Here is a 12,845-nt window from a genome sequence, read left to right as displayed (position 1 = left end):
CTTTAGACTAAAAATTGACAGAGTTATTGCGTAGGGAAATGTACACAGATACGCAGATAATTTCACTTTTATATATATATATATTAAAAAAATAAATAATTTTCTTAAAAAATATAAAAACGCCTATGATTTCTACTTCATAAGCAACGTCTTTACTTCATCACACTTAAGGAAACGATAAGAAACTAATTAAAAAAAAGGCATTGCAGTTAACATCTTCAATGTAGCTCAAAGATAACATCTTTAATATAGCCATTTTTATATTATGTAGTATTAATTCGGATTATTAGTTCGGATATATCTAACTGATGAGGCTAAGGGCGGAAGTCGAGTCTTGGACTTCCGGTTTGTTGCCTGTCATGACTTGCGGGCTGCGACGTTGTTTTGTCTGTGGAAATATTTATATAATCTCTCACATTTTGAAAATTCTATTAATAAAGAACATTTTTCACCTTCTCGTCCCTTTTTTTCGTTAAAAATTTAGCTTTATTTATTTTTATAGCTTAGCAACCCAGAGTTACTTTTCTTGTGTTTATGTTCCATGTCCAAAACAAATATGGCCGACCATTGTGTCGCGTATCATAGAATTACGTTTTTTTATGTAATAATGCAGTAATATTTGACAGGACCATTAAGTAAAATAACTTTGCTTTTAGTTGAATTGGCATCAACATAAGTAGATACAGTGTGAAACGATAAAATTGTCTGATCGCCGCCATCCACCGAGTATTCGCCGAGCTCCCATCGGCGCTTGTTAAAAAGGCATGCTCCCAGTTTCGAACCCGTATTGAGGCAGTGATTGAGGCTGAAGGCGGCTACATTGAATAGATGTCAGCTTTACTACGTAATCAAGTTACCTGAATTGATTTTTTTCAATAAAAGTTTTAAAACATAGTGTTGTTTTCTTGGGGGGAGGGGGACACTTTTATCGTTCCACCCTGTAACATTGGTTTTTAATGGAACTTCAACTTTGCGGCTTCCGATTATCGCGTTAATAATGACGAAGTAACGGTAATTTTTTTCCTTCGTCTTTTTCTTTTCCTCCCTATTTTTCTTTTTCTTCTTTTATTCTTTCTTATTCTTCGGGGCATTATCCGTCTCATATTTTTCCTTCTTCAATATCTTTTTTTATTACATTTTCACCCCAAGCAAGGCGCATTGCCACTTTGGTGTAGGGGGCTACTATCAGGGGCAGCAACTACTGGAGCACTATGTTGTGATTTGGGCAGCAAGATGTCGTTCACGTTGCACTTGAACTTCTGCATGTCAGTACAGTTAGGGAAGCAGGAACCTGGAATGGAATTCCAGAGTCTAGCAGTTCTGGGGAAGAAACTACTGGAGTAGAAAGATCTTTTACATCTAGGGATCTCTACTGTGTGGGGGTGGGATTTAGCTGCCTGTCGGGTTTGTCGAGGGGGTCTACGTCGTGGGGGCACAAGTGTCTGCAGTTCGTCAGAGCATTCACCATTAAAATACTTGTAGAACAGGCAGAGGGATGCAACGTTTCGTCGATGGGACAGAGGCTGAAGCTTAGATGCCAGTTCAGGGCTTATCAGATTGGCGACTCTTTTTTTAACCTTGTCTAGGAGCGAGAGACTAGTAGCAGATGCACCAGCCCAAATGTGACAACAATACTCCATAGATGGGCTAAAGGTGGCCTTATAGAGGTACAGGATACTTTCAGGTGTCAGTAGTTTTCTAGCATGGTAGAGAGAGCCTACCTTTTTCGCAGCGGTCTTGGCAATGTTTTCAATATAATTCTTCCAACTCATGTTTCCTGTGAACGTTAGGCCAAGCAGTTTGAAAGATGTACTCTCAGACAGGGAGTCACTGGCCATTGCTATTGGTGGCAGAGAAGGTTTCTTATAATTATTGAATGAAACCAGTTTAGTCTTGGCAGCATTGAATGTGACCATCCATTTATGTCCCCATTCCACTACAGATTGGAGGTCATCCTCTAGTGTTTCTGCCATTTCTTTAGATATGTGTTCATTTGTTTTCCTGTCATGCCTGTTATAGAGTGTGGTGTCATCAGCATATATACCCATCTCAGAGGCAGTTGGTTTTCTTCTTCTTTTTCTTCTTCTTCCTTTTCTTCTTCTTCTTTTTAATATTCTAATTTTCCTTCTCCTCTTCTTCTTTTTTCTTCTTCGGTGTATCTTTTATCCCTTATCCTTTTGTATTTCTTGTTATTGTTCTTTTTCGCCGTATCATATTTGCCTTTCATCTTCGTTTTCTTCTTCTTTTTCTTTTTTTTTCTGTTTCATATTTGTCTTTTATTCTTTTTTTATAATTCTTCCTTGTATTATTTTTCTTCCATTCTTTCTTCCAAATGTGTCCTTCTTTTTCCTTTTCTTTTTTCCTTTCCTTCTTTCATTTCTTAGTTTTCGTCTTCGTTTTTATCTTCATTTTCACGATATTCTTTTTTTTCTGCCTCTTCTTCATGTTATTCATGTTTCTGTTTCTTTTTTCTTTTTGTCTCCTCCTCCTCCCCCTCCTCCCCCTCATCCACCTCCCCCTCTTCCTCCTCATCCTCCTCCTTCTTATACTTCGTTCTGCAATGCCGTAAAAGAATAAAACATCCAAGAACATGTTGCCATTGAGCATGAATATTATTACGTTTATTTTAAACTAGCGGTGAGGAGCGCCCGGCATTACCCGGTCGTAAAATACGGTTAAATATGATATTTTATTTTATGGAGATTTCGTATATATTATAATAAAGTCAATTAAAAAGAAACAAAAACAAAACGGGATTTGGGCGCCTTTTTATCGTGTTATTAAAAGAAAAAAAATCCCACGTGGTGGGTGCGCGTAAGAAAGTTGAGAATTTTAAAAGATAGAAGAGAGAAAAGGTTATTTAAAGAAAAATATGCCGCGTGGTGGGCGCGAACTTGTAAAATTTAAGTTCTTAAGCGAACACACTATAGATTGGACCAAGACATCACCGATATTATCACGTGCAAATTTAGCTTTTTTTAATTAAACAACAAATCAACCCTTCTCGCATGCGCGATCAACAAACAGCGTCGAAACCAAGATTTTTACCTGATCCCGTCACCTTCAAACAAAATGATACTTCTACATAAATGAATTGGCGACTTTTTCTATTTTTCGATATTATGTATCCGAGCGATTATTCTGTTCTAAGCCGATTCGGTGAGAATGACTAAGGTTTTCGCGGACATACAAACACACAAACACACTAATACAATAACACACAAGCACACTAACACACTAACACACAAACATACAAACCCATAAACACACAGATGACTGAGACTTATATGATAGATTATTATCCGTTAAAACGCGGTTTCTGTTATCGTTAGATCTAAAGGAAATAGAAAGCGAACAACTATCTCGGTTCACGAGAAAGACGAACAGCACTTTCTGTCGACAAAAGCAGACGACGATCAATCTGTGGGGATCGAAGATGGGAGGCGAATACGGCGTGTCATTGTATTATTACTAGTTCATCATAACAAAAGGTTTCGAAATTTTGTACAACAAATTTAAAATGTAAATATATAATATATATAGTAAAATATCACAGAATACTTTTTGAGAGTAATGTTTTATTATCATTATTTATTTGTTTGTTTGTTTGTTTGTTTGTTTGTTTGTTTGTTTGTTTGGTTGGTTTTTAACTTATCTATTTATATTAGATTATTATTTTTTTAATTTAATATATTAGTGGAAGAGTAAGGGGACTGTGTCTAAACTTTGGTATTAGGGATATGGTAGTTTTCCTTATAGAGCCGGGAATTTAAAATCTTTCCTGTTTTTTATATCCGAAACACTGTCATGGTAAACAGCTGATGATCCCCGTTTTCTATTTTATAATTTAAGTTAAGGATTCTTTTCTTTTTTTTTTTTTTGCGTGTTTTTCATCGTTATTTAAATCTTTTCTGTAATTGTGAATTTTTTAGCAGTAAGTCAGCTTATGTGATATGTTGAACTTAGTGGCCCAAAGAATATAAACTGCATATATAGATATCTATATATCTATGAAAGTGAAAGTGTCTGTATGTCTGTGTGTCTGTGTGTGTACATTTCCCTACGCAATAACTCCGTCAATTTTTAGTCTACAGACTCGAAATTTGATATACAGGGTACTGAGATTTGGAAAAATCGATGTGATTTGTTTTCGGACAGAAATTTGGCGATTAAGGGGTCAAAGTTCAACGATTTGACCTTTGAGAACTATACCAAACTCCTCCTACAAATTTGGGTCTAAACACTAGAAATTTTAGATATATAATTCCTTTGACACGGATCTAACTTAATAACTTTATTTGAGCCCTAACAATAAATTTTAAGGAGTAATAATAGGGGTCGAATTTTTAAAAAATTGACCTTTTTTTTCAGCATAACCTCAAAACACCCAGGCATGTGTGTGTGTGTGTGTAATAAAATGTCCAGTAATTTTAGCAAAATTCCGTAGCCTAACGGCAAGGGCGGGTGGATTGCAGTGACTACGATGACGATGGCGTATCTCGCTAAAAATGCGACCACTATGAAGAGCTCTAGTTTCATGTTGAACTGACGGACGGTGTAAGCACCGGGTCGAATATGAAATTAGTGATGGGGTGTGTTTTTTCAATACATCCAATTTTTCATAAAAGTTTCATATTTAATCATTTTCTTTATCAAAAATGTATTTCTGTTAAAGTGCATGGGAAGCTGTTGCAAATATTTACAAATATATTAATACCCATAATTCACATTTTTCTTTTTTTTTACATGATAGTCAGCACTTATCAAGGCCCGGATGCCACTCGAGGATAAGGGTTATTGCGTTTACAGTAATCAATGGGATAATATCGTGGTAATCGTTAGTAATGGAGACTTGATAAAGTGGATTACTTATGCATTTTTTTTATTTCTTAAATATAAAGATATTCATAGTTTTAAGCTTAAAAGGACAGTCCACGAGTGTGTGTGTGTGTGTGTGTGTGTGTGTGTGTGTGTGTGTGTGTGTGTGTGTGTGTTTGTTTGTTTGTTTGTTTGTGTGCTGGATGTCTGATGAGTGCTCTCACTTGTGGATGGGGGCATTGTATCAGTCAGCTGGACATGGTGGGAAGTTAAAACGGTATAAAACTTTAAAACGTTCACACCCAGCCTGATAACGCGATTACACGTGTCAAAACAAAAACGGCAGTATCTCTGGGGGCCAGACTGAATTATGTACTAGACACGTGCCACGCCCTTCCAAAATAACGGGTTGCAACTGGGGATGGTAGGTTCTGTCTCTACCAACACACAAGCGGTCGTCTCTCCACATAGCAACTTGCAGTATGTGCTACCACTACTACATCGACTCTTTTGCAGAATATCTGCTGCTAATACCATTCGAGGATACGTCTTTGCCAATCAGTCCAACAACTGAAGTATGGTTCTGCTCAGTCGTAAAGGTTCACTCTCCCAGGCTTTACCTTCTCTCTTTTAAAAGAGACGAGTATTTCGAATCGTCTGACGTGCCCCTACCAGTAAATACGGACGAGTCTGCTCGTACATTTTTTGCAGGCTAAAGTGAAGTGGCTTTTTTTTTATCTAACCTTGTGTTTAAACAAATACCGTGGAGATAAATAAAAGCAACAGCTAGTGATTGTGTTGTCTTGTCTGCTTTACGATCCATCAACATTATTCGTCCAATGCCAAAACACAATGCACACCGGAAGTTATTAAATGCACAGACGTTACTGTTTTACTCATATTTTGGAGAAAATAGCCAGTTTACAGAATTCACAACGGCATTAAGGTGAACAGTGACTACAGTTTGGCGTAGTCAAACAAGCCATCATCAAATATTTCTCTTTGAGAACAACTTGCGGTGTTCTCTGGAGTCTGAGTAACAGCAGTCTCCCCAGATTTCAAGTACTCTCCACCTCTTTTGACAACCTTAGCGAAAGTATCTGCGTTATCGCAACAGCCGCTAACCATTGATTTCCCGTTAGCAGCGACCATTGGTCTTCACTGGAATTTGGGTAGCAATAAGCCTCTCCAAGGTCCCAGTCCTCTTTGCACTCAGCAAGTGGAGGTATTATTATTATTATTATTATTATTATTATTATTATTATTATTATTATTATTATTATTGGCTCACAGGGAGCTTTTATACAGGTCATAAGGGATCTCTCTTCGAAAACAACCTGTGGTGTTTCCTGGAAACTGTGTAACAATAAATGTCACCAGTTTTCCAGTACTTTCCACCTCTTGATATCATTTACAAATGGATTTGCATTATCGCAACAGCCGCTTACAGTTGATTTCTCGCTAGCAGCAGCTATTGATCTCTACTGGACTTTAAGTTGCAATAAGCCTCCCCAAGGTCCCAGTTCTATTCACAGTTGTCCAGCGGGGCTCTGGTCAGTGCTCTCTCCTCGGTCTTTCCATCCTCCCTGACGCTTATTGGCTATTTGGCATCATTCTTTGGGGGGTAATGGAATTGGATTGAGGACAGGATAGAGAACTTACGAATATGCATTCTCAATGTTCTTAGTTCCATGTAACACTTCATGTTTTGTCTCCGCAGTAGCTCATGCAGCCCATGAATGTGGCTCACGTATTAGTCTCCGCATTCAGGGGTTTTCCTTGATATCTCAACTGTTTTCATTATTGTTATTCGTTTTGTATCTCTTTTTTCGGAATTGTTCTTAGTGCTCCTATTATTATAGGTGCTATCTTGATAGTTTTTTATCACCCATATTCCTTTCGGCTCTCTGGCCAGCTCTGTGTATTTACTCCGTTTCTCCCTTTCTTTGATATTTATCCTGTGGCAGCTGGAACAGCAAATTCTACGATCTGGCAGGACTATTTTTTCTTGTCAATTATTACGACATCAATTTTTCTTGCTTCGATGGGTTTATTTGTTTTTATGTCCATGTCCCATAGGAATTTGTGATTCTCGTTTTCAATTACTGTTGCTGGCTTATGTTTATACCATTTGTTCGTGCGTTCGAGGTGCAGTTTTTTTGCACAATTCCCAGTGTACTGCCCTTCCTACTTGGCCGTGCCTGTTCTTGTATTCCTTTGGAGCTAATTTGCTACATTCACTGACTCTATGGTTTATCGTTTCGTCTCTTTGTCCACAGAATCTGCATTTGCTGTTTTCTTGTATTTTGTTGATCTTTGCTTTGATGTGGTTATTTTTTATCGAGTTATCTTGTGCTGCCATTATTATGGATTCAGTTTCTCGGTTTACGCGTCCTTTTCGCATCTATGTCCAAGTGTTTTCGTTAAACTCGTTTTTTGTCATTCTTTCGTGTGGTTGTTTTCTTTCCATTTTTCTTTTCTCGTTTTATTATTTGTCTCTGTTTTCTGTTTTGTTGTTTTTTAAGTGCCTCTCGCTGCCATAATTATACTTTCAGTGTTTTGCATTATGTATTTTTCTAGTTCTTTTTTTTTGCGTCATTTACAGTCTTCTATATTAGCTAATTTCCTTTTCCTTTTCACGCACTGTCGGTCAATATCGTCCTTCAGGTGTAGTGCGTTCTGCATGGTCATGAGTTTCCTGGTCTTCTGATCGACCTGTCTCAGTTCTCCTTTAGTCCACCCTATGAACGATCCAGAATATCTTACTAGTGATACTTCTCATGTATTTATATCTCTTACTAGGTTTCTGCTATAAAATTTAGTTTCCAGAAGTTTTCTTCCTTTCCAATTCTCTCTTTCATTTCTGTTGCATTGATGATGTTTGCTTCCAGAGCTGCTAGGTATTTATAGGCGTCTTGTTTCCCTACTCCGTTTAGTTGGGTGGTTCCGTGCCTTCTGTTGTCTACAGTTTTCCATTTCTTATAACTAGTAGAGCGCATGTTTCCATGCCAAATTCCATTTGGATATCCTGGCTGAAGATTCTGGTAGTGTTTATTAGTGTCTCTAGTTCATTTTCGGTCCTTGCGAAAAGTTGTTGTTGTTGTTGTTGTTGTTGTTGTTGTTGTTGTTATTGTTATTGTTATTATTATTATTATTATTATTATTATTGTTGTTGTTATTGTTATTGTTATTGTTATTGTTATTATTATTATTATTATTATTATTATTATTATTATTATTATTATTATTATCATTATTATTATTATTATTATTATTGTTGTTGTTGTTATTGTTATTGTTATTGTTATTGTTATTGTTATTATTATTATTATTATTATTATTATTATTATTATTTTTATTATTATTATTATTATTATTATTATTATTATTATTATTATTATTAATTATTATTATTATTATTATTATTATTATTATTATTATTATTAATTATTATTCTTCTTCACTAGGAGTTCTCACACAGGTCATCATCAATTTGTAGTGTTCGCTGGAGTTAGGGTAACAAGACGTCTCCTCATATTTCCAGCACTCTCCGCACGATAAACTTTGTATCGGGAATTTGCATCATCGCAACAGCCGCTTACCATTGACTTATCGCTGGTAATGACCATTGATCCTCACTTGGATTTGGGTGGCAATAAGCGTCATCAGGATCCCAGTCCTCATCACACTCTTCCAGTTGATGGGTGATTAGCGTTTTCTTTCCTCGGGCTATCATCATCATCATCATCATCATCATCATCATCATCATTTGTACTGATGTTTAGTGGAGTCTAGGTGACAACAACTCTCTCCAGATCTCCATCTCCATAATTTTGCATTATTGCAACAGCCGCTTGCCATTGACTTCTCTCTAGTAACGACTATTTGTCTACATTAGAATATGGGTGACAGAAAGCCTTCCCAAGGTATTAATAATCTCCGCACTCATCCAGCGAAGTTCTGGTTACTCTTCACGCCTATTTTATATGCCGACATAAAACATTACATTATATTTCAGATGATGAAATAACAAAAATGTTACCTATTCAGTGGTCCTTCCATCCTCCTCGACCCTTCACGCCTATTTTGTGCAGTATCGGAATGACAACAAAAATGAAGATGACATAAAATATTATATAACTTATTTCAGATGATTAAATAAGAAAGATATCAGTTAATCAGTGATTTGTGCTGTTTAATCAATTTTCGTAGAATTGTAACGTTATCCGGGAACCAAGCTACATTTGTGTCCATTTTCAGTCACATGGCCTAGTGAATATAGCACTTTGTAAAATTCAGTTCTAAAGTTACACTCACCTGGAGGTTAACGGTTCAATCCTCAGTGCGGGTGACACTCGCAATACAATTGCGAATTAATTAAGATTTCTATGCAGCCATGGCTGCCGGAAAGAGTACATGCTATCCCTGTGAATGAAATAAAGGATGCCGTTCGAAATCTCGTGCTAATTCCCGAGTTTGACGGAAATACCCCAGAATTCGATGAGAAACACCTGGAGAAGGTCGGAGGTTACTTCGACTGAAACGTTATAAAATAAAACTTAAGATTAGAGGGTAGTCCGAATAAAGCAAATAATACGAGGTAGAAATATATTTTATCCTCATAACTATTTGTATTTTTGTGCGTGTGCTATTATCAGTGTATTTCTCAGTGTGTTTATGCGTTTAGATTAGTGTGTTACCGTTATTCTAGCAATCGATATTTTGCTTGAGCAAAAAACAAATGTAGTGGACGATAATCCCTAAAAAATTTCCGTTTTATATGTCAAAATGTTCGGTTGATCCTGTGTTTCTGACAAACATGAGATGAGAAATAATGCAGTTGTTGCATGTCCCTTGCAGCACACACTTGTAGGAGTTCGAGTCCTTTATTTAGTATCGCTTATTCAATGATTATCGTTGACTCCCTACTAATTTGTGTTTTTTTTTTTCATTTATTTTTTTTTTTCAAATGTACAACACAAAGTTTTCATGGGGGCAAACTTCCAAAAAAGTGACACACTTGATTAGGAAAGAAAAATGAACATTCAGTTCTTCTAATTCTCCTCCAATCGAAAACACGGAAAATATACGACGTGCATTCAATAAGTTTTCAGAATTTTTTCATATAGGTACGTTTATTGATATTTCGCACATAAAGCTCTTTTTAAAAATGTCCTTTGTCTGCAATGCATTTGTTGCACCGTTCAAATAACTTGTTGAAGGCCCCAGATAAGTCCTCTTGTGTGAGCGTGTCAATGATCCTCATCACAGCCTCTTTCATCTCCTTAATTGTCTTTAAACGACATGTTTTTTTAGCTTAGGGAATAACCAAAAGTCACAGGGAGCAAGGTCTGGACTATAGGGAGAGTGAGGAACTGTCTTGATGCCCATCTTGGTCAAATAGTCTGAAACAAAATTGGAGTTGTGGACTGGTGCATTGTGTGTACAGTTCCCACACTGACATCAAATTGTGAATTTATTGTCTTTATAGGCACACAACAGTCCTTATCCATGAAATTCTTTATTTGATCAATCAATTCTGGTGTTCTAATTTCCTTACTCCTCCCACACCTCTCGTCATCTCTCAAAGACTCCCTGCCTTCCTTGAATCTTTTATGCCACTCAAAAACTGATGCTCGACGCTTCCATACGTTTCTGTGACATTTGTTTTTTTTTTCAATTTTAAAACGGAATTTTATTGTTTTGGTTTTTCTAAAGTGTTCTCACGTTAAGATTGCATTTTTGAAATTCACCAGCTGTGACAATCAAGCTTTAGTAGGGTGTATTCCAATTCCTGCAGTGCCTGTTCATTTGAACCTGAAATCATAAAAATTGGTCAGTCATGTCATAAAACGTATCGCAATAACATACTGAATTTTCAAGAGTCTACAATTTTAAATGCATGTTGAAAAAAAGTCTGGAAACTTATTAAAGGCACCTCGTACTTTGTTCCTAAGCCGATAGTTTTGTTTTTATTTTGTTTTTGTTTTTTTTTTACATGGGGGTCACCACTTATCAAGGCCCGAAGGCCACTCAGGGATAAGGGTTATTGCGTGTACAGTAATCAGTCGATAGTTGAATTTGATGTGCATGTATCTGTATCCATATCAATGCAAGTATGTTTCCGTATGCGTGTGTTCATTTTTCACGCATATATACACGTCGTGTCATACGGCATAATCACGTTGACACACTCCTTCCCGTAAGATCACCGAAGTTAAGAACGTTGAGCCCGGTTAGTACTAAAACGATGACCATTTGGGGTTCCATGTTCTGCATGTGTTCTCTGCTTATCTCAGCAATGTTTTCAGTCGTCCTGGACTTCTTGCCACTGGACTCAAGCAGTGTCGATTCAGGAGAGGTGAGGCTGGATATTGCGCAACCCTTGCCCCACAATTACACGCGCAGCTACCCTTACAAACGGTATCCATTTCTTTCTAGACTAAAGAGAAGCGATAATAAAGGTGATACACGCCGCTATATCTGTATGTGCATATATATTTGTATCTGCACATGTGTGTCGTACTAACTTTGTATTTCTTGTTCTTGTTCTTGTTCTTCTTCTTCTTCTTCTTCTTCTTTAGCTCTGTGTATCAACATGATTTAGTGGGGAGGGAACATCTGTATGTTTGTGCTTGTTTATGACTGTGCCACTGTGTATGTATGCATGTGTGAGTATGTATACGTGAGTGGTTTTATTCTTGTGAGTTTGTACGTGTGTGTGTATGTGTGTGCATGTGTGTGTATGTGTGTGTGCGCGCGTGCGTGCGTGTGTGACTGGCTGGTTGGCTATTTCGACCTCCATTGGCTGCGTCGGGTTATCAGTCTTCGTGGCCCGACTATCAGATAGCAAATAATATTCATGTCCTCGGTTTTCCATTACATAAAACCTTCTTAGCCACAACCTCTTCCTTTTCTTCCACCTCCTCCTACTACTACTTCGCCTACCACTACTACTACCTTCTCCCCTTTCTTTCTTTCTTTCTTCTTCTACTTCTTTTTAGCACTTTGGAAAGCAACTCGCCTTCGACGCATAAAATGCTGCGAATAGTTCGCGATCATCAAAAAAGATAAATTTCTAACGAGTTCGATCCCCAATGACTGCATCACACTTCTGACAAAACTGTCTTAAGTTTAAGATATTTTTGTTTTACGGCATATCAAACCATGGATGCAGCATTATTCGTTGATCTCTGCGCCACATCCATACGCATACAAAAAGTTCAAGAAATAACGTTGTTTAACTTATGAATGTATATTTTCGCATATTTAGAAGAGAACTTTAAATCGACAAAATGTCTGCCAAGTACCAATTCTGTAAATTTCGAACTCTTAGTAGCTATTTTTACCAGCAAAAAACCAATCGAATTTTTTTCACAGGTCCAAATCGCCGATATATTAAGTTTCATGTCCGTAGACCAAAAATTGACAGAGGAGTTTGATAGATACCGTTCTTCAGACAGACAGACAGACAAACAAGACAACTTTTATACATATACTTGCAGGCTTCCCATTGTTACCCGGTCGTAAAATACGCATAAATATGGTATTTTAATTCATGCAAATTTCATTTTCATTAGTATAAATCTCTATTGATTATTATATTGTACCCAATATACAGTAGTGATTTCAAAAATTTATAAAACATGACTTGGGTGCAATGAGCTAGAATCGAAACCAAAATATTTAGCGCTCCAGTTTCAGTCGTTATCATTTGGGCTATCGTCAGATGGTAAGGAAAGGTTAAAATTTAACCGATTCTAACGTATAAATGTATATTTGCGAATTCGTAGAAGAGCACTTTAAATTGACTTATGCCTGCAAAGTTCCAACTGTTTTCCCAATTTTTATCCTCTAGTTGTTATTTTTACCGAGTAAAGACCAAATTAAAATATGGAGCAAAGAAGTAGAATTTGTTGGGGGAATGTACTAAGTTAACGATATTCTTATCTAATACGAGACGCTAAGCGTATTTAATATAGAGATCCTTGCCCCCGACCAAGTCAACAGATTAGACCATTCCTGTA

This window comes from Euprymna scolopes, chromosome 26 (genome assembly GCF_053919585.1).
Source record: "Euprymna scolopes isolate OS-2025 chromosome 26, ASM5391958v1, whole genome shotgun sequence".
NCBI classification, from domain to species: Eukaryota; Metazoa; Mollusca; class Cephalopoda; order Sepiida; family Sepiolidae; genus Euprymna; species Euprymna scolopes.
The sequence above is the reverse complement of the archived record's forward strand: the minus strand, read 5'-3'. Positions refer to the sequence as shown.